This window comes from Oncorhynchus clarkii, chromosome 4 (assembly GCF_045791955.1).
Source record: "Oncorhynchus clarkii lewisi isolate Uvic-CL-2024 chromosome 4, UVic_Ocla_1.0, whole genome shotgun sequence".
In the NCBI taxonomy this organism is placed as follows: domain Eukaryota; kingdom Metazoa; phylum Chordata; class Actinopteri; order Salmoniformes; family Salmonidae; genus Oncorhynchus; species Oncorhynchus clarkii.
The window spans coordinates 55,718,336-55,745,906 of NC_092150.1; the positions used below are offsets into that span (position 1 = coordinate 55,718,336).

Here is a 27,571-nt window from a genome sequence, read left to right on the forward strand (position 1 = left end):
TAGTCCGCAGCTTCGCGGGAATCCAGGTCAAAATAGGCTTCCTGAGCCACCCCGGTCAAAAGAGGGGCTAATGCGCTCGCCCATTCTGTGGGCGGCCACTCTTCCAAGGTGGCCGTCCTTTCGAAGGTCATGAGGAAGGCCTCAATATCATCCTCCTTGGAGAGACGAGGCAAGATGGCGTGAGCAGCCGCTCTTGACTTAACTCTAGGTTCTTCTCGTCGGCTCAGCTGTTGTTGCAGGAGTTCTATGGTTGTCTGCTGTGCCGTGATCAATTGTTGTAGTAGGGCGTTATCCATCGTTCTTGAATGGTTCCTCCGGGTCTACTGGAAGAATCTTGATTTACTCACTTATCCTTGTGTCACTCGTCCACCTAATACCTGCATTCTCCACCAATGTGAGCGGACCAACTAATTGGGCGTCACTCTAAAGCGGGAAGGTGGAATAAACGAGTCAGGAGTAAGTTTTCTTGATTGAACACAGTTCTCTATTGAGGGCATTGGGTCAACACAAACACTCCAACATAATCAATGAAAATCTTCCAAGGAAAAACATACATCTTCTTCTCCAGATGAAACAGGAACATAATAGGATTATCTTTAAACTACAACAAAAAGTCACGGGATTGTCACCGTCTTAGTGGTTCTTCCTGGATAGCTCCTCTCTCTCGGTGGCCATCTTCCAGAGATAGTTTTCCCCTCTCTCTGCTGGTTCCATTCTCTCTCTTATAGGGGAAGGAGAGTATGTCATTAGTACTGTCAGCTGTGCTTAATTGCCTCTGGTTACCTTGCCTCCCATGCCTTGTTGGGCTACTATCCATGAGCCCAGCCTGCCCTCTGGTGGTCCTTCCACACAATCATAATATTTTGTCAAATGCCTTACAGGTTGTTTTGCCTATTGATGGCAGCTGTGGGCATACAAGCACAACAGACACCTTCTATAAGTATGCATTTTGCACCCTGCAAATTCAAGCACTAAGCGTTTGACAATATATTTTTAACTAACCTTTCCCATTCCAGATGACCTCCATGCTGAATGCCTTGGTAACGTTATTCGTTTGAGTGTCGCTCCTCTTTTTGAAGAGGTTGCTACTGTCTTCAGTGAGTTTGCCTCTTACGATTCTCTTTCTCTCCTTTCATAATTCATGGCTTGATATTGCTCGTCAACTATTGTGTTCACACCATCTCCATCCCTTCCAGATGACACACGCATCATAAACCTGATGCCTGGCCTTGCTACTCAGTGTGGATTCAGCTTTAAATTTGACCCCATGGGGAATGCCATGTTTTTTGCTTCTCTTCAAAACTGCTTTTCCCAAAACATGGTAACCCTAAGAACTGTAGTGTTTGCTTGAACTTCAAATGGACAGTTTGCCTTTCAGTGTCACTGCATTTGCAACCCATAATGTAGCAACGTCATTTTATTTAACCTTTGACCTGGAGTCATGCTGAGACCAGGCTCTTTTTTTACAGATGAGCCCTGTATACACAAGTCAATATTTGCATCACTAGATGGAAAAATGAAATCATTGAAAACAAACACATTCTTCAGTAAAAAGGTCCTCAATAAGCCCGAGTTGCCGTAGAGGTGGTAATTCATACAATTTTAGAGCATGGAGGTTATTAGTAGTACGGTGCCAGAAACATTGAAGCAGTTTTACTGAACTCTGTGGCCACCCCTGGGTCTGGTATCTCTTACCTCTAAGTTAACGATGACGGAAGGTACAGCAGAAGTTTATGGAGGGCTTTCAGAGGGCCAGCCAACTTTCTGTAGTGTGGCTTCAATACAGTGGCAGCTGCATTCATATAGCCAATTTTGCCACAGTCTATAACTTGCATGAATGTCACCTGAATTATTTGTTTTTTTGCTATATAATGAAAGGCTTTTTTTCCCTTCCCCCTTCATTTTAGGATGATAAGATGTTCAGCTTGGTCATGCAGTTCAGGCTGCCAGGAAACCACATGACTGAAGACCCTGTGTATAGAGTGGGCAAAACCTGTAGCTACACCCCCTGGACCTCCCGAGAGATTCTGTGCGACCGCAACTACATGGAGGCAAGTGAGCAGAGCATGCCCTAATGGACATGTTTACAGTCGAGCTTGTCGTACTGCCTGTATAAATGATCTGTCTAGAGCTACAACTGTCCAATGTTTCATTTCTTCTGCGACACAACGTAGAGGTCTTGACTCTTTCTCTCTCTCAATTCCACTCGCCTCTTCAAAATGCACATAGGACAACTTTAGAGGTGTGGCCTATTCTCAATGCATTTAAGGAGGCGAGTGGACAGATTGAGAACTGGCCCTTGATTTCCTATTGTCTGGGAGGGAGAAAATGCATAGGGAATATTGGCCTTTCTTCTCTAGGTGTCTGTCAGAAGGACTCTTCCAGACATCCAAACCGTCCCCGAACAGCCCACTGGGGGCCCGAAAGCAAGGAGCGCCAACTTCCGGAGAGGAGCTGAGGTAGCCATATTTCAGTTTCTGTAATTTCACTACAACATGACAGGATGGCGCTAAACAAAATGTGCGTTTGTTGACAATTTTGTTTAATTCATGTTTCCATTTCCTGAGACAGGCTGTTGCTTCAGGATACAAAATGACAGCAGTCGTCTTTAGTCCTAGCAAGAAGGTCATGAATGTGGATGAGGTCCAAAGAAAGGGCTATGCGATAGCCAACACTCCCACACGGCTGGTGTTAAGAAGCCCCCATAATTCAGAGGAAACATACCTCCAGAATGTAAGCTGACTTCCTCCATGAACTGGGTCATGTTCAGTAGAGCAAACATTTGGAAAGCGTGGCCCTACCTGAACTCTGCAACATATTGTTAATACGGTTTGCCCTACTGAACACGGCCCTGGTGTGGTTGCCCCCTGAACAGGTAGCTGGGGTTCCGATACGGGTGCTCTCAACCTCAACCTTTTTTGAGCAGAAGTGGCTGGTTACTCGAGTAGATGCCACGGCTGTTTGTCCAACACCAGGTTGAGTGTGAAATCATTTAAGATCCTTTAAACCCAGTTCTTAATTGGCTCCAGACAAGACTTTCATTTGTGTTATGTAGTGTTCAGTTGGGAAAATGTTTTGGGGTGAACTGTTTCCAAATAATGGCACATTTGTTTTCAGTTGCAAAATGTTCTGTTATGATGTGCACTTGGCTTCTTGTGTCACTGCAGAGGCAGTGGTCTTTACTCCAGAAGTGATCACCTGGTACATGCCCAAGCACATAGACCCACTTTTCTCCTCTGATGCCTTCACTATGTTGGAGGTGTACATGGGAATTGACGCTAAGAGGCTGGACACTGAGGAAATGGCTGCCAGAAACTACTCGGTTTTAGTCACGGAGGCTCATATTATTGTTGAAATTCCGGTGGGGGCTGTTGGCGGCTATTTCAAGGTCAGCGTTGGATGAGTAAAATGTTCCTGTTTAATTTCTAAATCTTATTTGTAGAGCCTTCAGTGCTTTGCAGTAACCCTTTGCCATCTCTCATGGGTAAACTCCTAGAAACGTTGTTTTGTGTAAAATGTTTCTTATTGAGCAATTGTCTGCTTAATCAGGCTAATATACAATGGATTGCAAATTGTGTGAATGCTGCATAAAATGCCACTTAAACATACTCTACCGCTTGTCTTTGCAGTTTGTCCTTTAGCCGCTTGACATTTGAGACCAAATATCCACACTAAAGTATTGTTTACCGGACTTTTTAGGGAGCCGGTAGCTTTGCCACTGTCAACTGAATGCAAGCAACACTCGCTGCTGTTTACATATTGTGCAAGTGTTTACTTTGCGTGTCAGTTGCTTTGAAAATGCACACCGCCGGAAATGCAAGTTGACAAGCGTATACCTACCAGCTCTAAAGTCTGGTAAACAATGCTTTCCTTTGGATATTTTGTCTTAAATTACAAGTGGCTAAAAGACAAGCGGTAGAATGATTGTATTTAACTTTCTGGCTTATAAGGAACATTGACCTGTTTTTGCACTCCAATTGTGTATTACAGCCTGACTGCATCACTCGTCTCCCTTACAGAGCCATATTCAGGATGACCAGTACTTTGTCACTTACACCATTGAGCCCATGCTTGAGTTGCTGTGGATCGAGGAGGTCGCACACGAGGACACCAGCTACAAAGTCCTCTTCCCTATCACAACACCTCCGATGGCCAGGCCTCCACAAGTTCGCAACTGTGAGTCTGGTTTAGTTAAACAGTGCCTATGGTAATTTGGGATGCCTGGGTTGTTCATTAGGCACGACGAAACAGAAGAAAATGTACTGAAACGGGGAGGCAATACCTGGACTTATCCAAAAACAAATGTCCATTTTCAACTTCCATTGTACCGCATTTCAATTTTTTTTCCTTTGTTTGCCAATGAACAGATACGCCCTTAGACACAGTTCCTGAGCAGGCAGTGTTTGTGCTTGAGTTGGGGACCTTCAACCTTGATGTGGAGCTGCTGAACATCACCTTTCCCACCATGGTGCTAACTGTTGCAGAGTGCAACGCCAGAGGCTTCAATGTTCAGGAGCAGAGATCCCCTGACAACACCTTGAAGACCTTCAGGATGGAGGTGCCCTTCTCAGACCCGGTGGTCGTCAAGGAGGTGTGTTTCTGTTAAATGCAAAGCCACACGCAGTGATTTGTACATGCCCTAATAAGTGGGCCACCAACAAAATAGAAATAATGGCACAAATGTACTTTGTATCCCTCATTTACTCAAGTGTTTCCATTATTTTGGCAGTTGCCAATAGTGCTTGATTTAGAGGAATGAGGGCAACATTACTTTAAGTATATAGTTTGTTTTAATAGTCCCCATATGTACTTGTCACTTGATGTTGAGTAAGGTTCTGTTAGCATTATTGTTGTATCAATTGACCAATGCTTTTAACTTCACTACAGAGAAGGGCGGAACAAGGTGTCACAACCTTCACTCTTCAGCTGATCTACGGCCTGGTCGTCTTTCCAGAGTACGCTCCTTTCTCTCACTCTGCCGTTGTGGACGCTGTACTGCTGGACATTGGTATGTCTCTGGACTCCGCCAAACTACTGTTGAATGGTTTCCTCTCGTTAATGATTGCCCTGAAAGGAAATTGTCAGTGGAAGCCCAACTAGCCATACTGTAGGTTTTTCCTATGCGGTCTCTCTACAAAGAAAATGTTAAGCTTTAGAGTATTTGGACCCCGTTGTCCTGTTCCTGATTTGCCAGGATCGTGTTTATTCAGGCCCACCGTTGCAAAACAAGGGCTTCTTCTTGGACAAGTTCAAGTAGTATCTTCCTGTTTTTTGTGCTTAATGAACACAACCCTGTTTGTCCTTGTAGTGCCACCCTCAGTCACTGGCAACTGTGATCAGGAGAACTTCCACATCACTGTGGACTACAGGAACCAAGATCCCTTTTTCGTGGTCTTGGTTGGCAAGCGGCTGCTTAACCATGAGCTTGCTCAACAGTATTTAACAGAGGGCGACGCAGACTTCACCATCGCGTTGCCCTTCTCTTCGCCGGACGCAGTGTTTGAGGTACGACGCTCTCCCAAAACATGTTAACCTAAATTGCTGCAGCTAGCCTCGCTTTCCTTACCCTGTATACATGCATACGATATTGGACTAATGAACTCTCCCATTGGTTCCCAGTCGGTTCACTCGTCCTCTGTCAGGAGCAGACTGGATGTGGCTCTGTTGAATCCTTACAACAACATGACCATCAAATACTTTTCCCTGGCTTGCAGCTTCCTCAAAACGCTGACTGGTTGGTTCTCAAACAATTGCTTCCGATAAATAGTCGTTTGACATGGTTACCAAACCTGGGTTCCTTGCAAATACTGTGAGTCTAATAGTAGTGCCACAGATGGGCATGGTTTGCACTTTTGGTGCTATTCCATTGGTTCAAGCTCAATGAAGTGTCACAAATACAGAACCCAGGTCTGATGGCTACCTGTCTTTTGCTCCCCCACCTCCAAGAGTGTTTCTCTAACGGAACGATGACTGCGCTAGCGGTGAAGGTGGAGTCTGCTCCCGGTCTGAACCCCGGTCAGCTGACCCTGAGCGACCCCGCCTGTGGTCCCACCTACAGCGACGATCGCTTCGCCTACTTCCACTTCACTGTGAACTCCTGTGGCACCACCAGGAAGGTAAAATGACGATTACCCTGAGGTGATACGGACTGTTTGCTTCTGCAGGCTGTAATAAGCAATTCCCCTCTACTACAGTTTATCAACAATGTCATGCTGTATGAGAACGAAATCTCCTTGCCAGATGAACTTGAGGTGAAGCTGAATGCCACGGCGTCTTCAGAGGAGGAATATCAGTAAGTGTATTACGCATCACAATTGTGGCATTGGCTTTTATAGGGTGTTTTTTTTTTTTCCTTCGCCAATTGCTCAATGCTTTGTATACAGGGAAAATGTGCCTCTACTACCAGTGTGTCCACTCCACTGCTTGAAGTTGCCTACATCCCTCTTTTTAGGTTAAAGATTTCCTGCTACTACGTGGCCAACACCACTCGCACATTGGCCTTCCTGACCAGGCCGCGTGACCACGAGCCTTTTGTCGAGACTGGGACGGGTCGACTAATGGTCAGAATGAGACTCGCTCAGGGTAAGCGTGCACAAATTCAGAATTTCAACTTGACCCCTAGCCTCTAAAAGAATCTTGGAAGGTCTCCTTTTACAAAACGCTTCCCAAAAAATGTAAGCCTTGCGTTCTGAGATCTACAGGTGTGGCTATGGAGTAACGGTGAGGAGCTGATTTGGGGTGGTAGTGTTGGCTATAAATGACTTGTGTTCATCGGGGCACAACAGGATATGATAAACGAGCGTTTCTTAATGGACAAGTTCAGATGGTGCCCACTGAACACGATCCCCGGTTGTCTTGTTCTGTGTTCCAGACGCCTCGTATAACACGTTCCACCAGGAGGAGGACTATCCAGTGGTGAGGTACCTGAGACAGCCTCTGCACTTTGAGGTGGAGCTGACCACGTCCTCTGACCCCAAGGTAGCGCTGGTGCTTGACCACTGCTGGGCCACCCTCAACGAGGACCGCGACTCCCGACCCCGGTGGAATCTCATCATTAATGGGTAACATGTTGTTTTTGGGCCTAAACAAGTGTTATTCCACAGGTGTGGTTCCTGAGTAATTAGCAACCTATCATGCTTGGCAGGCCATTTACTTTGGCTACCGTGGCTATGCCCCCATCCATAGGTCCTGAGTGGTCACAATGCTTAAAAAGCCGTGTGCGGTCTGTCACCAGATCGCCACCCAATTCTGGTGCGTACGATCACATTTTTGTGGTCCCTGCAGCGTACTATTGGAACGGAACGCATGCTGCAACAAACGACTCTAAACCGCATTGTCTGAAAAGCATCTAAACAATGTTTTGTACTGATGAGAAATAAAGGTCTTCACAACTTTATTCCACCTTAAATGTTAACGTTATCATCTAGTCTAAATAACAGGTTGACTTGTTTTTCAATGTGATGCGGTACAAGGGAGCCATGTAAATCTAGTTTAGAAAATATGGCATGCCGTTCACTGCGCCCGTTGCCTGAGATCTTAGTTTGGCCACTTCAGCATGTGACAAATCTTTGTACTTGTTACGGCGTACACATGACAAGTAGTTTACAGTTAACCAATCAAAAAGCCAATTGTCACCTCCCCAAATACAACCGTAGCTCGAAAGCTACACAGAGTTGCAAGATATAACCCCCCCAAAAAATGGATTGAGCTAAGTCCTTGGGGGGGAAGGTATTGTGGAGAGGATGATGCAGGAAATATTACTAAGATGGGGGATTTATCAACAGTTTTAAGCTAAATACCCCTGGAAAGGGGGGTCTGATCTGGCAACCCTGAGGTACCATAGTTTACACTCTGATGCCGTGTTCAACTAACGACTTCAGTGCATTCAAGACAATGGGGGTACTCCAGTTGAGATCACCATAAGTCAGTCGAGTCTGACAGACGCTTACGTGATAACCGACTGCATTGTATGGCGCTAGCATTAGCTCATATGCAGTACCACCTTCAAAAGTGTTTTACACATGTGTCATTACAATCTAGGCAAGAATCAGAAAGCATGAATAGAAAGTACATAATACTTACGGTACGCTACAGTAGAAACGACAACACGTTACGCAGAAAATAAGGCACTTTGAAAGGAATGCACGCATGTCCACAGTTATTTGTAAGGGAGGCAATAAATGTGCAAGGCCTGTATACCTGATCTGGGGAAGTGCTTGGAGTTTCTTTTGAAGGAAAGTTTGTCCGGCTCATTAAATTCTCAAATAGAAATGGTCTGCAACAGTGAAATGGGCTACTTTTGTGAAACTTAGAAAATTAGAAGTTGAAACGGCCTATAGAAAATTAGCAGGTAGTGTGCCTTGGTTTGAGGTCAGCGCGGGTTAACTGTGCACATTTTGGAGCAGGGAGTGCATTGTGACGTCACGCGCATAAAATCAACTCCCACTGCTGGGGCGACTGTTGAAGATATTTGGAACTCGCGTGTGAAAAGGTTGTTGGCGTTACCTACACCTTTTTACTCAATGTTATCCTTTTGGTTTGCTACAGTTCAGTTTTCAGCCGAACTGATGGTCAGTCGAATGGAAGTCAAGAGCGGCTGGCAAGCTTAGCTTGCCTTTCCGATTGGTTTCATACAACTGCTCTTAACACTGACTGAATACTTGTTGGTTTTGGGTTGAATTCAGTCACAAGTGGCCTCTTGTGTTGAAAACAGTTATTGCACTAAACATAAGGGATGGTTCACACGCCTGTGCAGCATGGATGTTTGAAACGGAATAGGATCAGTTGACAGGACGCCGCTTTCAATGGAATTTCCTGTCCTAGAGGAATGCGCTAATTGGGAGTTGCTAAACATGAACAAATACCACGGTCAAGTGTAGCAGCTTGCTAGCTAATGTTCATATTGAAAAAAATGTTACTACATTTTTGATTTGGGTGAGCACTTTGCCACAGATGGACACCGCTGGCCTAATTTTTATCTCAAGAATTTAAATTGGGTAACTATTGAAAGATGACTTATTTTTCCTACATTGTAATGGACTTATGATTATGCATGCTGCAAATGACACTTTATTTTGCGGGTGCCTTTTCAGTATCTGGAGACATGTTACACCAAGCAGTGTAGTGAAGCAACTTTATTGGTCAAAACCATTCATTTGGGGGATCGGGTTTGCAAAATGCTATCAAACAACGCAATTTTACCTTTTTAATGAAGTGGTCGCAAAAACCTAAATTTGGCCATGTGGACACGGGAGTAACTTTGCAGCTGTTTATTAAATCAGAAATGTCACAGCAGTTTAAAAAAACAGGCTGAATGTTTTGTGTATCATAGGAGAAGACACCACATTCACATGGCTGTGCACGAAATGGGCAGCTCAGATTTGTCGCTGCAACTATATCGTTGTGCAAAATCCTGACCATCCTGATTTCACAAATCCCTTTTTGCTAATATCTGGCAGTGAAACAGTAAATGATTAACCTCCCAAAGATGCACATTTAAAAAGTAGGCCTAAACTGTCAATGCGTAGGTTACTTTGTATAGTAGAGCTGCGCCCTTCACAGAAGTCCTCCACGTGTGAATCCGATGCCATGGGTGTAGAATTTATTGTGTGACCAATTTTTCCGACAGCGGAAGAATTGCTCTGGCGCATTGCATGAAATTCTAATTTAAAATGAAGTGCTTATTTTTGCTTTGTTGATGATGATACCGACTGTCTATTCTGCAACTTTGGTTAAACCACAGTCAGTTGATCAATATTCAGGTAGTCTGACCATTCTGGATCATTTAGAATTTTAAGAACCATTTTAGAGGGACATCTCACCTCATGTCAATGTAATTGAATATACATGTTTGACATCCGTCATTTAACAAGCCATTGCAGTAGACCAAAAGTAATATTGTTGACAGAAAATAAATGCATTTTTTTTCTTCAAATAGGCAGCCCAATTTCTGTTCTTTCAAATAAATAAAAATGTACTAAATCAGATTCATCCAGGTCTGATGGGCCAAAAGATCAGAAATGAAAACCAACAAACCACTGTCGTGACGTGGCCTTGAATTATCTGAGGACTGTTTAATTGTTAGCCGACTCTAAATGAATCATGTTAGGATTTGGGGTGCCGAGGAAGCGGTTTTAAAGAGTTACCGTCTCCCGACTTACACTCTAGACGGTAGAAATCTATTACATTGATAAAGTCAACTTATTAACCATGACATCGTATCCTCCTTGCAGCTGCAAAAACCCCAGCCTTATGATTCACTATGCACATTTTCTAGGGGAGTTTCTCTAACACATTCAAAAGTGAATACTGAAACAATATTTCTAACATAAGAATGGTCACAGAGATTAGCTATAGAAAATGAATGTCATATTGGTTTTTATTTTGTGATTTTTACTAGAAAGGTGCTCACTCTACAGGTAGGAAGTATCGCGCCTTTACATTGTATATGAAATATGTTTTTTAAAGATATGTCGATTTTTGGTGGGAAAAGCCTGTTAACAAAGACATTCCTTTAGTTCATACTGGAGGGGGAGAAAGAACCCACTTCTGCTGTAAATTGATCTGATCCTCACAGGACATTCATGACACCGCTACAAGGCGGTTGGGGTTTGCAGCGTTTTCTTGTCACTAACTTAGTCCCTCTCTCTACACTGGCAGCTGTGAGAACCCCGGTGATCCATACCGTGTGGTCTTCCACCCGGTGGTAGCTGACGCCAGGGTCCACTTCCCCCCTCACGTCAAACGCTTTGAGGTCTATATGTTTTCCTTCGCCGAGGATGCGGGTGAGCCGAGTGGCCAGGTAACAATCTTTATTGGTTAATTTTGTGTGAGTGGCAATCCTCCCTTTTTTTTTTTTTGTGTTTAAATCTGACACATTCAAATCTTTGATTCCTAGGTCTTTTTCCATTGTGATGTGGTCATCTGTGATGGCAGTAGTCCCTCTGGCGGCCCCTGTAGTGGACAATGTGTCAATCAGGACATCCCGAAAAGAGGTTGGTCTTGTTTTATGCTTTTCAGACCCTGGCAGACCATAACTGAACTAATAGCTTCTCTCTCTCTCTCTCAACAGGACAACGACATGTCAAAGACCTCTTTGAGGAGCGTCATTTATATGTTTCTTCTGGATACATTCTTTGGGTGTAATGTCTCTAACATGTCAAATAAAGTGTTCTATATAAAACAATCCTAACCGTTGGACTACCTTAATTGTATCTGATTTGCATTTAATACCAAGGCGCATGTAGTAGGCTTGTCATCTGACGTGTATCAATCAACCCTTTTGTAAGCATGGAACTCTGAACCATCCACCGGAGGGAGATAAGTGTTGCACACCAATTTCCCGTCTAGGACAAACAATGGGTGTCAAAACAAAAGCTTTCCAATGTCCAGTAGGATGAACTGACTCAATGTTATAGCAGATGGTGTTTTGCCAAAGTGAGGCCAGCAGGGCTGTGGTTGGCTGCAGTGTTGGTAATTTTCAACTGAAATTACAACTTTCCTTGATACCTCTCACTAGCTTGGTTTCCATCCAAATATGGACATTTCTTCTTTAATGATATGCATGTCAATCGCTCATGGCTCAAATGGGAAGAGCTTGACTTCATCACTACTTGTTTGTAAGAAGTGTTGACAAGCTGACTGTACCGAGCTGTCTTTTTTAAACTACTAGCACACAGCTCGGACACCCATGCCTTGCATTCCCCACAAGACATCTCTTCACAATCTCCAAGTCCGAACTACGGAAGGTACAGAGCCATGAATACGTTGCAATCTATTCTGCATCAGGATAAGCTTTAAACACACACCGTAAGGAACAGCGGGGACTGAAGAAACACACTCCTTTAAAAGTTGCAAGCCTATACCGCGGGATGGCTTCATTGCTCCAGACCACAAGGGGGAGTTTGCGAACTCATTATGCATTTGGGTCCCAAGGCTTTGACCAAAGATGAATTTTGACACGAGCCACCCTTGCCTTGTGGCGCTCAATGAAGATTGCTGACAAAATAGCTGGAAGTTGTCTTAACGAGTCAAGCAAATGTACAATTTAAGGAATGTGTTAATGTAGAGACGTTTGTGCGGCTTTTTTTGTCAGTTAAATTACGAAAATGAATTTGTCTTTCAGGGACTCCTGAGAACCAACAAACCAGGCTGTTGTCTTGTGAAACAGTGGATGGAAAGAATCTAGCTGGCTAAAGCATTGACTGCACAATTGTGTAAGCTTGCCTTGCAGCTGAAGTAACATGGCTAGCTATTTACTTAGTGTCGGATTAAAAATAACTGTTGCCTATCTGGGTATGGACCTTAAACGTAAAGTTCTGAAGTAATATTCATACCAATCCATGAACCTCAAGTCTGAATGGCATTAATGAAGCCTAGAGTAGAATACCTTTATTGTGCGACGGATGCAAGACCTACACACACGTATTTTAGTTATTACCACGCGTGAGATTCCCATATTGTAGCTTGTACATTGAATATATTCACCGATCATGTGCGGTTCAGGTATGACTGACACATTCTTTTTCAGTCATATCAAATGATGCGGTGTCTGCATTACACTACAACAGCATTTACTGCTCATGTGATATCAATGATTACACATTAACTATACAATAGACTAAACATGATTGATTTAATTCATATATACAGGAAAAAAACCTATGCAGATCTAACTCATCTGAGGACACGAGTGTTTCAACCAGTGGAGAATGTGAAACGCTTTATTGAACTCTTACAATTAAAATGCACTTTCAATCTTGGGCGGGCAGGTGGGTAGAGCGTTGGACTAGTAACCAGAAGGTTGCAAGATCGAATCCCTGAGCAGAAACGGTAAACATCTGTCCTTCTGCCCCTGAACAAGGCAGTTCCTAGGCCGTCATTCTTATCTGACATGCCTAGTTAAAAGGAAGGCAAATCTCTACTTCAATGCACATATGGTGTGCATTAGATGAGGTGGGGGGGGAGAGAGAGAGCATATGATTCATGAATGACAGTGCTCCCCTAATATTCTCTCAGTTCATCCCAATTGCGCTGTCGGGACTGGATTCCTCTCACATCAAAACATACATGCAGACAAGAGCATGATAAAACCTTTTTATTCTAACACGGTCAGTCATCTTAAATCAGGAGGTGAAATGCAAAACTGACTTTGGATCATTAACTCAATGTAAAGCATCTCTAATAATACTTCCTGTTGACTCAACCAAGTGACACCTCTATGATCAGGCCGTGCCCTCTGTCAGCCATTTCAGATGCGGGAGGGGTTCAACAAAACAGCTGATATAACCGAGGATTTAGGGAGAGAGGGACGGCGGACACCACACACAAGTACTTTAAGCTGAAAAACAGACCCGTGAGGACAAACGATAGATAATGCCAATAGGTGTCTGCGTCACATACAGTATCTTCTTTCAAAGTGTCCCTGAAACATTTTAAATAGAGGGCTGTGTTTCTCACCACTTGGTTATTGCAGGGCTAACCTATGACTTGGCAGCAACAGATAGTCCAGTGGAAATGTTTATGTGGTGTAAATCTGAAAAATTGCAGCTGACATCTTAAGGGTTTTTTAATTCATGCAAGCGAGACAGATTCTACGGAGAAAAAGAACACAGTTTAATTACCTCTGGTTATGGACACTTTTGCCAGCAATAAAGCTTCCACGGCCTGGTCCTCACACAGTGAACATCTGGCAATATCTACATTTTCGACCCCCTTGGTCAGCTCGCTCTCTGAATGTGAAGAAAGCAATAACTGAGATATGACCGTTCAATCTAAAGCAGCACGTGTCATTTTTTAGGATAAGTCAATACAGCCCAGTGCTGCTTACCTGAGATGCCATCTTCGTAGGTGTCCGCTATGACTTCCTTTTGTGTCGGGGGAAAAAAGTGGCTTTCAGAACAGTTCTTTTTGATTTTGACAAAAATACAATTTGCCTGTGAAAAACCACACCTTCATACAAACGTGCTACTGTATGCAGAATTCTTGACTCGCAACTGAAGACGCTGCCCTATCCTGCCAGCACGCCCACAAGCGAGCCACTCGGGAGCAGAATGATGACGCGTGGAAGATGGAAAGGAATGAGAGGGGAACAGCAATTTGCTGCAAGTTTGGCTAATAGCTGAACAATAGACTATTCAACCTTCACTAAAGAATAGTCTGATAGCCGAGCTAGATGTGAACCCCCCCCCCCCCCCCCCCCATCAGAGACCGGATTTGCTCTAACGACCAATGTATTGACTGTTGAAAGAAGTTACCTTACACGTTATGTTGGCTGACAATTTGTTAGCTATGCTGTCCTTATGAACCACATAGCATATCATTACACAGCTAGATGTACCGGTATGTTAGTAGTTGTACATCAAACTTGCCAGTAGATTAGCTATAGACCTGATTATTCTCGTCATTCTTAGTTTAGCTACATGGTATAGTCGTTGTGCTTTCGTAAATTTGTTCTGGCTAGCTACAGGCTGGAAAATAGGAGTCAGAATTCACCCAAGGCTGAAAAATGGCTTAATAAGAACGTTGACTAAGCTGGAACACTAGCGCGAGCCCATAGCAAATGAATGCAATCGAACGTTCGCAGAGATCGTTTTGACTGGAGTGATGCTTAGGATTCCATTAAAATCTATCCCGTTTTATTTTACCACTACAATCTGTTCGTCGGACGAAACTGGAGGAAATAAACTAGTGTAGAAAGTGTACATCCGCACCTCGATGGTGTCAACTGTGCTTATGTCTGCGTAATGAAAAAGTACAGGGAAAAATAACTTTTTCTGGCCTAGCGATCGATGATAAACGAGCTCGTTGCCCAGATATACATAATTACAAAGAAGAGATTCTCCAGATTTTTAAATGGTGCCTGTGTAACAGTTTTACTTCCGTCCCGAACCAGGGACCCTCTTTACACATAGACAACAGCCACCTTCGAATCATCATTACCCATCGCTCCACAAAAGCCGTGGCCCTTGCAGAGCAAGGGGAACAACTACTTCAAAGTCTCCTGTAGAGCTCAATTTTTATGGAATTGTGAGCGACGCAGACTCGGTCTCAACCCTTAGGTCTTTATTGAACACTCTTCTCATCAGTAGGTCCTATGATTGATTGTAGTCTGGCCCAGGAGTGTGAAGGTGAACGGAACGGCACTGCCTCTAACCCTATTACAGGCGCTTAGTCACTGGCTTACTGGTGCTCTTCCATGCCATCCCTGGAAGTGGTGCGTCACTTGAGTGGGTTGAGTCACTGACGTGAACTTCCTGTCTGGGTTTGCACCCCCCCTTGGGTTGTGCAGTGGCGGAGATCCTTGTGGGCTATACTCGGCCTTACCTCAGGATGGTAAGTTTTTGGTTGAAGATATCCCTCTAGTGGTGTGGGGGTTTGTCGTGGCGGAATCAGAATTATTTAGGTAAATAACATGTTTTATTATTATTATTGCATGCTTATGTGAGATATGTCATTAGAATCTCTATTTTTGGATAATACTGTTGGCCGTTTGCAGTTTTCTGTTCTCTGTCAGGGTTCAGTTACTTGGGCCTCAGAGAGGGGAAAGGTCAAGCTTGTCTTCATATGTAAACATATCTTTTAAATCATTTTAAGGGATGATTTAGGGGGAACCAATTATCTCTTGGCTCCACAATGTCTGTGCGCCAGTCTCTGTGATCTTTTCCAGGAGGGGTGTATTTGATATATGCCTGTTGATGAGGTTTTGTTGTATGGTCCTGAGAGCGAGATAAGAACATAGTTTAGGAGACAAAGCTGAACGATAATTTATAGCCAATGCTGTCTGGCTATGTGTATCTTTGCTATAAAGGATCTCAGTTGCAATGTTTAAGGACTCTCAGAGAATTCATTTATAGACACTGAATTGATCTGAGAGTCATAGGGTTGTGATGGAGCTCATATAATTAAAGATGGACTTTATGATAACTCTGACTTGAGTGTGGTTTGCTCTCATGATTTGGTAAATACAGGAAATTTACACTACAGGTTGTGCTTTGGCAAAGTGGATGGGATTATATCCTGCCTGTTTGGCCCTGTCCGGTGGTATTGTGGTGTTTTCCGACCCTTCCTGTCTCAGCCTCCAGTATTTATGCTGCAATATTTTGTGTCGGGGGCTAGGGTCAGTCTGTTAAAACCTCTCTGGGATCGTTCGGGACGCTTGCGTCCCACCTCGCCAACAGCCAGTGAAATTGCAGGGTGCCATATTCAAAACCACATGAAATCTCATAATTAAAATTCCTCAACCATACAAGTATTTTACACCATTTTAAAGATACACTTCTCGTTAATCGAACCAGTGTCCGATTTCAAAAAGGCTTTTCGGCAAAAGCAGAATATGTCATTATGTTAAGTCAGCAACTAGTCACAGAAAGCATTCAGCCATTTTCCAACCAAAGAGAGGTGTCACAAAAGGCAGAAATATAGATAAAATTAATCACTAACCGTTGACGATCTTCATCAGATGACACTCCCAGGACTCAATATTACACAATACATGTATGTTTTGTTTGATCAAGTTCATATTGATATCCAAAAACCTCAGTATACGTTGGCGCCATGTTCAGAAATGCCTCCAAAACATCCAGAGAAAATGCAGAGAGCCACATCAAATAACAGAAATACTCATCATAAACTTTGATGAAAGATACAGGTTTTACATATACAGTGCCTTGCGAAAGTATTCGGCCCCCTTGAACTTTGCGACCTTTTGCCACATTTCAGGCTTCAAACATAAAGATATAAAACTGTATTTTTTTGTGAAGAATCAACAACAAGTGGGACACAATCATGAAGTGGAACGACATTTATTGGATATTTCAAACTTTTTTAACAAATCAAAAACTGAAACATTGGGCGCAAAAGGTCGCAAAGTTCAAGGGGGCCGAATACTTTCGCAAGGCACTGTGTGCAATGGTCCATTGGATCGGTCTAAAACTTTGCACGTGCACAGCTGCCATCTAGTGACCAAAATCTAAATGGCGCCTGGGCTGTATAAATACATTATGGCCTTTCTCTTGCATTTCAAAGATGATGTTACCCTATTCTCCTACATTCATTTCTCATTTCCATAAACTTCCAAGTGTTTCCTTTCAAATGGTGTCAAGAAAATGCATATCCTTGCTTCAAGGTCCTGAGCTACAGACAGTTAGATTTGGGTATGTCATTTTAGGTGAAAATAGAAAAAAAAAGAATTAAAAAAGAAACTAGAGCAGCAGCACGACCAGGTGGACTGCGGACAGCAAGGAGTCATCAGGCCAGGTTGTCCTGAGGCATGGTCCTAGGGCTCAGGTCCCCAGAGAGAAAGAAAGAAAGACCAAAAGAGAGATAAAAGAGAGAGAGAATTTGAGAGAGCATACTTAAATTCACACAGGACACCGGATAAGACAGGAAAAATACTCCAGATATAACAGACTGACCCTAGCCCCCCGTGTGGTGATAGAATGTGTGGTGCTAGAAATATGTAGGAATAGAAGTAACATTCTAAAAGTTCATTTCTATAACCCCATCAAACCTCTCAAATTAGCACAGTTAGAAGGCAGTGGTTAGTAAATAAGAATTTGTTCTTAACTGACTTGCCTAGTTAAAAATAACAAATAGACTAACATTGGCAGAAGAATGTCCTCACTGAAGAACTAGAGCTGCCCCAGGCAACTGTAAGGGAACACCCCCTTGAAATGTACAAAAATGAATGGGAAGTCATTGGCACTGGACAAACCAGTCAGAAATTGACTGGTGGTATTGAACACGGTGTCCAATACCACTCATTTCGGCGTCGTTTCATTCAAAGTTGATTGCACTTTAAAAATCCAACAGATGGCGAGTGCGCTCCACCGTGATTTTTCATATTGCAAATGTAACACAAGTCAACATCCAAAAGTAAACATTTTGAAAAAACTGAGAAAAAAAATTCAAAAACTTATCACCCCCTCAAAAAAGTGCTTTCTGGAACGATTCTTTCCCCCCGACGTTTACTGACACCTGCCATTTTCAACGGGTGTTGAGCGCTGGTAAAGTAATTATTCTGAGCACTGGTACACTCAGACGAGAGTGCTTTGAAATCCGTGTAGATGGCAGGCTGGACACATGACATTTTTAACAATGTTCTTTTCTGATAAAAACTAGTTCATTGCATCCGCCGTGGAGCTCAGTTTCATAATTTGGCCATATTTCCCAGCTGCTTGCCGTCGGTTTGAAGTAATCGCGAAAGAAAACAGACCTTATTTTAGTGCATTTTTCACCCTGCCAGCTCCTATCAGTTCTATTGAGCACCAACTCGCCTTCCGAACGTTCTAGTCCCAGTTTATTGTTCAACGTCTCAATGCCTGCTTCGTTGGCAGTGACACCTGCTCACATTGTTTTATAGTTAAAATGTAAACAACAAATGTAAACAACAAAAATAACACGGGAACTCGGTGGCCTTCCCATTGTTTCCTATGGGGGAAAATATAGGCATGTCTGTCTATTTCTCCAAATATCTCGCAATGTGAATAGATGGGTGTAACCGGTGTGAAATGGCTAGCTTGTTAGCGGTAACGTCACTCACTCTGAGACCAATCAATCAAAATTTATTTATAAAGCCATTCTTACATCAGCCGATGTCACAAAGTTCTGTACAGAAACCCAGCCTGAAACCCCAAACAGCAAGCAATGCAGGTGCAGAAGCACGGTGGCTAGGAAAAACTCACTGGAAATGCCAGAACCTAGGAAGAAACCAGGCTATGAGGGGTGGAGATTATAACAGAACATGGCCAAGATGTTCAAATGTTCATAGATGACCAGCAGGGTCAAATAATAATAATCACAGTGGTTGTCGAGGGTGCAACACGTCAGCACCTCAGGAGTAAATGTCAGTTGGCTTTTCATAGCCGATCATTCAGAGTATCTCTACCGCACCTGCTGTCTCTAGAGAGTTGAAAACAGCAGGTCTGGGACAGATAGCACTTCCGGTGAACAGGTCAGGATTCCATAGCCGCACGCAGAACAGTTGAAACTGGAGCAGTAGTACGGCCAGGTGGGCTGGGGACAGCAAGGAGTCATCAGGCCAGGTAGTCCTGAGGCATGGTCCTAGGGCTCAGGTCCTCAGAGAGAGAGAAAGAAAGAGAGAAAGAGAGAGGAGAGAGAGAGCATACTCCACACAGGACACCGGATAACACAGGAGAAATACCCCAGATTCAACTTCTTGGTGACAGGGGGGAAGTATTGAGTCGCTTGGATGAATAAGGTGCCCAGAGTAAACTGCCTGCTACTCTGTCCCAGATGCAAATATATGCATATTATTAGTAGTATTGGATAGAAAACACTCTGAAGTTTCTAAAACTGTTTGAATGATGTCTGTGAGTATAACAGAACTCATTTGGCAGGCGAAAACCTGAGACAAATCCAACCAGGAAGTGGGAAATCTGAGGTTTGTAGTTTCATTTAAGTGATTGCCTATTCAATATGCTGTGTCTATGGTGCCAGATTGCACTTCCCAAGGCTTCCAGCAGATGTCAACAGTCTTTATAAAGTTGTTTGAGGCTTCTATTGTGGAAGAGGGTCGAATAAGAGCTGTTTCAACAAGTGGACCAGGCTGTGGCCAATCAGTTTTTTACTTTGCGGTCACGCGGACGCGCCGTGCCTTCTTTTTCCTCTGTAATGAATACGCTATTGTCCGGTTGGAATATTATTGAAGATGTATTATTAAAAAAACTAAGGATTTATTGTAAACATCGTTTGACATGTTTCTACAAACTGTAATAGAACTCTGACTTTGTCTGGATTTTGCGCTCACGTATTGTGTCTTTGGAATAGTGCACTAAATGCGGAAACAAAACAGAGGTATTTGGACATAAATATGGATGTAATCGAACAAAACAAACATTTCTTGTGGAAGTGGGAATCTTGGGGGTGCATTCCGACGAAGATCAAAGGTAAGTGAAGATTTATAATGCTATTTATGACTTTTTTTGACTCCACAACTTGGCGGGTAACTGTATGGCTTGCTTTTGTGGCTGAACGCTGTTCTCAGATGATTGAATATTGTGCTTTTGCCGTAAAGCTTTTTTGAAATCTGACACAGCGGTTGCATTAAGAACAAGTTCATCTTTAATTACAGTGCCTTGCGAAAGTATTCGGCCACCTTGAACTTTGCGACCTTTTGCCACATTTCAGGCTTCAAACATAAATATATAAAACTGTATTTTTTTGTGAAGAATCAACAAGTGGGACACAATCATGAAGTGGAACGACATTTATTGGATATTTCAAACTTTTTTAACAAATCAAAAACTGAAAAATTGGGCATGCAAAATTATTCAGCCCCCTTAAGTTAATACTTTGTAGCGCCACCTTTTGCTGCGATTACAGCTGTAAGTCGCTTGGGGTATGTCTCTATCAGTTTTGCACATCGAGAGACTGACATTTTTTCCCATTCCTCCTTGCAAAACAGCTCGAGCTCAGTGAGGTTGGATGGAGAGCATTTGTGAACAGCAGTTTTCAGTTCTTTCCACAGATTCTCGATTGGATTCAGGTCTGGACTTTGACTTGGCCATTCTAACACCTGGATATGTTTATTTTTGAACCATTCCATTGTAGATTTTGCTTTATGTTTTGGATCATTGTCTTGTTGGAAGACAAATCTCCGTCCCAGTCTCAGGTCTTTTGCAGACTCCATCAGGTTTTCTTCCAGAATGGTCCTGTATTTGGCTCCATCCATCTTCCCATCAATTTTAACCATCTTCCCTGTCCCTGCTGAGGAAAAGCAGGCCCAAACCATGATGCTGCCACCACCATGTTTGACAGTGGGGATGGTGTGTTCAGCTGTGTTGCTTTTACGCCAAACATGACGTTTTGCATTGTTGCCAAAAAGTTCAATTTTGGTTTCATCTGACCAAAGCACCTTCTTCCACATGTTTGGTGTGTCTCCCAGGTGGCTTGTGGCAAACTTTAAACAACACTTTTTATGGATATCTTTAAGAAATGGCTTTCTTCTTGCCACTCTTCCATAAAGGCCAGATTTGTGCAATATACGACTGATTGTTGTCCTATGGACAGAGTCTCCCACCTCAGCTGTAGATCTCTGCAGTTCATCCAGAGTGATCATGGGCCTCTTGGCTGCATCTCTGATCAGTCTTCTCCTTGTATGAGCTGAAAGTTTAGAGGGACGGCCAGGTCTTGGTAGATTTGCAGTGGTCTGATACTCCTTCCATTTCAATATTATCGCTTGCACAGTGCTCCTTGGGATGTTTAAAGCTTGGGAAATCTTTTTGTATCCAAATCCGGCTTTAAACTTCTTCACAACAGTATCTCGGACCTGCCTGGTGTGTTCCTTGTTCTTCATGATGCTCTCTGCGCTTTTAACGAACCTCTGAGACTATCATAGTGCAGGTGCATTTATACGGAGACTTGATTACACACAGGTGGATTGTATTTATCATCATTAGTCATTTAGGTCAACATTGGATCATTCAGAGATCCTCACTGAACTTCTGGAGAGAGTTTGCTGCACTGAAAGTAAAGGGGCTGAATAATTTTGCACGCCCAATGTTTCAGTTTTTGATTTGTTAAAAAAGTTTGAAATATCCAATAAATGTCGTTCCACTTCATGATTGTGTCCCACTTGTTGTTGATTCTTCACAAAAAAATACAGTTTTATATCTTTATGTTTGAAGCCTGAAATGTGGCAAAAGGTTGCAAAGTTCAAGGGGGCCGAATACTTTCGCAAGGCACTGTATATGTTAAAAATGTTGTATCAAGACTGTCCAAATGTGCCTAATTGGTTTATTAATACATTTTCTAGTTTATAATTGTGCACTCTCCTCAAACAATAGCATGAGTAATATCTACTGTAAATTGGACCGTGCAGTTACATTAAGTTTTCTGCCCATATCAGATATGTCTATGTCCTGGGAAATGTTCATGTTACTTCCAACCCCATGTTAATCGTGTTTTATTTTTTGTTCATTTATAAGTCATTTCCAAGTCTATATAATGTTCAAAAGGGGGGACTAATGGGTTCTGACTTCTAAACTTGAACATATGAAATATCCTTACTCATGTCACTGAGGGAGAGAGGGGAACGTAGAATGTTTACAATCTGTCAGAATATGTTATTGTTAGACATCAGGGATCCTACTGGAAGGAGAAGGGCCACAGTCTGGTAAAAGACAACAGGACAGCCGTGAGTTGGGGAGGAGTGAGGAATTTGGGCCGAGTTCAGGTCAGAGGAAGTGAGGAAGAACAGATATCACTAAAGTTCTGTCACGCAACAGAGGTGTACTGGCTGTTCAGATGTGTAAGGAGGATACTCAGCTTTCGGAGAAAGGGTTAAATACCAGTGATTCCAGCACCTTACCTTGGCCTCCACCCCACACTTGCCATATTCATGTGGTCCCCCACACCTCGCACAACGTCTCTGCCCCTTACAGACACTAGTTGCATTTCCCATGTGCACCAAAGCGGCGCTGGCACAAACTCTCTAACATAAAAGCTGATGAAACCTAGATGTACTCGTTTCGGAAGATTCCCTTCAAACTCTAACAGCAGTGTAGTACTCTCTACTCCACCCTCACTTTTCTTACTGCTCATTCGCCTCACCTCAACCACTTTCCCCCCGGTCCCCTCCTTCTTAAAAACCTACAGGATCGGTGTCCCCCCACGGGACTGTTAAGCTGATGTAGGCTAATGTGGTTAACCTTTTTGGGATAGGTGACAGCATTTTCACTTTTAGATGAATAGCGTGCCCAGAGTGAACTGCCTCCTACTCTGTCCCAGATGCTAATATATGCATATTATTATTAGTATTGGATAGGAAACACTCTGAAGTTTCTAAAACTGTTTGAATGATGTCTGTGAGTATAACAGAACTATATAACAGAATATGGCAGGCGAAAACCTGAGAAAAATCCAACCACGAAGTGGGACATCTGAGGTTTGTAGTTTTCAAAGCTTGCCCTACCGAATACACATTGAGATGTGGATGAGGTTGCACTTCCTAGGGCTTCCACTAGATGTCAACCGTCTTTAGAAACTGGTTTGAGGATTCTACTATAAAAGAGGGGCTCATGAGACCTCTTTGAGTCAGTGGTCTGGCAGTGAGCCCCCCGACAGAGTTACCTCTCGTTCCAATGCTTTTCTGAAGACAAAGGAATTCTCCGGTTGAAACATTATTGATGTTTTATGTTAAAAAAATCCTTTAGATTGATTCCATACATCGTTTGACATGTTTCTAATGGACTGTAACGGAACTTTTCGAGTTTTTGTCTGGACAAAATGCTCGCGCCTCATGAAGATGGATTACTGGGCTGAACACACTAACAACAAGTGGCTATTTGGACATAAATGATGGAACTTTATGGAACAAATCAGTAATTTGTCGAACTGGGATTCCTTGGAGTGCCTTCTGATGAAGAGCATCAAAGGTAAGTGAATATATATGGTATTGTTTCTAACTTTGTTGATTCCAAAATGGTGGATATTCCTCTGGCTGTTTTGGGCTCTGAGCGCCGTTCTCAGATTATGCTTTTCTGTAAAGTTTTTTTGAAATCTGACACAGCGGTTGCATTAAGTAGAAGTCTATCTTTAATTCTGTGAATAACACCTGTATCTTTTATCAATGTTTATTATGAATATTTCTGCAAAATCACTGGATGTTTTGGAATCAAAACATTACTGCACGTAAGGCGCCAATGTAAACTGAGCTTTTTGGATATTAATATGCACATTATCGAACAAAACATACATGTATTGTGTAACATGATGTCCAATGAGTGTCATCTGATGAAGATCATCAAAGGTTAGTGATTCCTTTTATCTATATTTCTGATTTTTGTGACTCCTATCTTTGTCTGGAAAAATGGCTGTGTTTTTGTGACTTGGCTCTGACCTAACATAATCATATGTTGTGCTTTAGCTTTAAAGCATTTTTTAAATTGGACACGATGGATAGATTAATTAACTTCTTAAGGAATAGGGGGCAGCATTTTCACTTTTGGATAAATAGCATGCCCAATTTCAACTTCCTGCTACTCATGCCAGGAATATAAGATATGCATATTATTAGTATATTTGGATAGAAAACACTCTGAAGCTTCTAAAACTGTTTGAATCACGTCTGTGAGTGTAACAGAACTTATGTAGCAGGCAAAACCCCGAGGACTAACCGTTCAGATTTTTTATTTTTTTGGTCTCTGTCTGTGCACTGAGCTCTCATTGGGAAATGATATTTCTAAGGAACCTGTTTTCAGTTCCTACCGCTTCCACTGGATGTCACCAGTCTTTGGAATTTGGTTGAGGTTATTCAGTTGTGCAATGAACAAGTAGGCCATCTAGGGACTGCGTAACACTGTTGAGAGTGCTCAAGACGTGAAAAGTAGTATGGTTTGTTGTCTTCCTGTATTGAACACAGATAGGCCCGTCTACAATTTGATCGATTATTAACGTTTAAAAATACCTAAAGTTGTATTACAAAAGTAGTTTGAAATATTTATGCAAAGTTTATAGGCAACCTTTGAAATATTTTGTAGTGACGTTGCGTTTTTTGGAAGCTGTTTTTTTCTGGATCAAACGCATCAAATAAATTGACATTTGGATATACAGTGGGGCAAAAAAGTATTTAGTCAGCCACCAATTGTGCAAGTTCTCCCACTTAAAAAGATGAGAGAGGCCTGTAATTTTCATCATAGGTACATTTAAACTATGACAGACAAAATGAGAAGTAAAAATCCAGAAAATCACATTGTAGGATTTTTAATTAATTTAGTTGCAAATTATGGTGGAAAATAAGTATTTGGTCACCTCCAAACAACCAAGATTTCTGGCTCTCACAGACCTGTAACTTCTTCTTTAAGAGGCTCCTCTGTCCTCCACTCGTTACCTGTATTAATGGCACCTGTTTGAACTTGTTATCAGTATAAAAGACACCTGACCACAACCTCAAACAGTCACACTCCAAACTCCACTATGGCGAAGACCAAAGAGCTGTCAAAGGACACCAGAAACAAAATTGTAGACCTGCACCAGGCTGGGAAGACTGAATCTGCAATGGGTAGGCAGCTTGGTTTGAAGAAATCAACTGTGGGAGCAATTTTTAGGAAATGGAAGACATACAAGACCACTGATAATCTCCCTCGATCTGGGGCACCACGCAATATCTCACCCCGTGGGGTCAAAATGATCACAAGAACAGTGAGCAAAAATCCCAGAACCACGCGGGGGGACCTAGTGAATGACCTGCAGAGAGCTGGGACCAAAGTAACAAAGCCTACCATCAGTAACACACTACGCCGCCAGGGACTCAAATCCTGCAGTGCCAGACGTGTCCCCCTGCTTAAAACCTCTACGGTGTCCCTAAACCGGGACGGTTATTGCTAACGTGCACTAACGTGACTTGAATGATGTTGTATACAACAGCCAACATTTCGGGACATAGACATGTCTATTATTAGCAGAAAGCTTAAATGATTGTTAATCTAATTGCAGTGTCCAATTAACAGTAGCTATTACAGTGACAAAATACCATGCTATTGTTTGAGGAGAGTGCACAACAACAAAACACTTTTATAACAGCAACTGGTTTGATACATTCATCTCTGAAGGTAAATAATGTACTTACATTCAGTAGTCTTGCTCTGAGTTGTCATACTGAGGGTCCCAGAGATAAAATGTAGCATAGTTGTGTTTGATAAAATACATTTTTATATTCAATTGTAGGAACTGGGGTCTACAGTTTGACCCCACTGCTGTCTCTGGCTCTACACCCACCCCGCCCGGCCATCTAGATGTGTGAAAGTTAGAGTATTAAGCTAATGATCCATCATGTATGACATTCATGGGAGTGTGTAAACTAAAAAATGTCATGACCATAGCATTTTTGTATGTTCTCTATAGTTAGATGTATCAACTGACCAATTTGAAAAGTCCTGGCAGACTTGATACGACATATTGTGCAGTAATGTAATTCTTCACTGGATCAGTCTGAAACTGATGGCCAAAATCGAAATAAATTACAACTGGAATACTATCTGAAAGTGTGGCCTTTCTCTTGCATTTGGAACAAAAAAAATCTAATTATTTTTTTGGGGGGGAATGAATGTTTTTGTGTTTGTATTATCTTTTACCAGATCTAATGTGTTATTCTCCTACATTAATTTCACATTTACACAAACTACAAAGTGTTTCCTTTCAAATGGTATCAAGAAAATACATATAGTTGCTTTAGGCACTGAGCTACAGGCAGTTAGATATGCGTATGTCATTTTAGGAGAAAATTTTAAAAAAAGGGTCCGATCCTTAATAACAGACTCAAACACAATCACGCAATAGGCTAAATACAGTTCGCTTCACAGCTTACCACCGGGAAAGACGACATATTGTAGCAGCAAAATATGATGTGTTGCGGTGGTGCTTCTGGAGAATAGACAGACAGAATAGATAGGTAGGGAGCAGTGCAGGCTGGTGGGAGGAGCTATAGGAGGACGGGCTCATTGGAATGAATGGAATGGAATTAATGGAACGGAGTCAAACGTGGTTTCCATATGTTTGATGTGTTTGATACAGTTGAATGTGACATAAATTAGAATAATAAAAGGAATAATAAAAAAAGCTAGATGGAATTAAAAAAGTACATTTGCAGAAATATAAAGGGAAGGCTCTCAAACACATTTACTCTACATGACAGAGAAGCATGTCAGTTCTATGTAACACATTTCTTTCTGACCGTTCTGACCTCTGATTACAGCTAACATGCTGTGAATGTGGGCTGTTAATTGCTAATGACTGTCACTTGCTGCCAGTGTGAATGGCTACCAGATAAAACACCTGGGGAGGGCCACATGCGACATCAATTACTGTATTCCAGTGGTATAGTTTACAGCTGGGCTGTGCTTGGTTGTTTAACAGTGTTGGGCCACTTACAGGCCAAAGCTCCCTTTTTGCATGATGCATGTTTTTGAATGTTTGTAAGTCTTCTGAGCTTTTCTTATGCAGTGTACTTGTTACATCTGGAAATGTTAATGAGTTATATATTTTTGTATTATCTTAGTGTGACATGGATTTTGCTAGCTGTTGCAGTCTCTGGTCTGTTCCAGAGTCCTAGTTCCAAGCCCAGTTCACATCCAGGTTAGTGCTACCTAATTTATTTTTTATTTAACCAGGTAGGCCAGTTGAGAACAAGTTCTCATTTAGAACTGCGACAACAACAGTTGTACATAAACAAATGTACAGTCAATAACACAATAGAAAAATATATGTATATATTTATTTTGCAAATGTAGGGAGGTAGGCAATAAATCGGCCATAGAGGTGAAGTAATTACAATTTAGCATGAATAACACTGGCACGATAGATGTGCAAGTAGAGATACTGGGGTGCAAGAGGGTAAGTAATGAGGGTGAGGTAGTTGGGTGTGCTGTTTACAGATTGGCTGTGTACATTGATTGGTAAGCTGCTCTGACAACTGATACTTAAAGTTAGAGGGAGCTGTAAGACTCCAGCTTCAGAGATTTTTACGATTTGTTCCAGTCAAGGATTGGAAGGATAGTCAGCCAACAAGAGCGTACAGGTTGCAGTGGTGGGTAGTGTGTATGGGGCTTTTGTG

General features: G+C 42.4%; 1 pseudogene; it reads left to right on the forward strand.

The window, feature by feature from the left end:
• Positions 1 to 897: 897 nt before the first annotated feature.
• On the forward strand, positions 898 to 25,754 carry LOC139408008 (uncharacterized; annotated as a pseudogene).
• Positions 25,755 to 27,571: the final 1,817 nt, after the last annotated feature.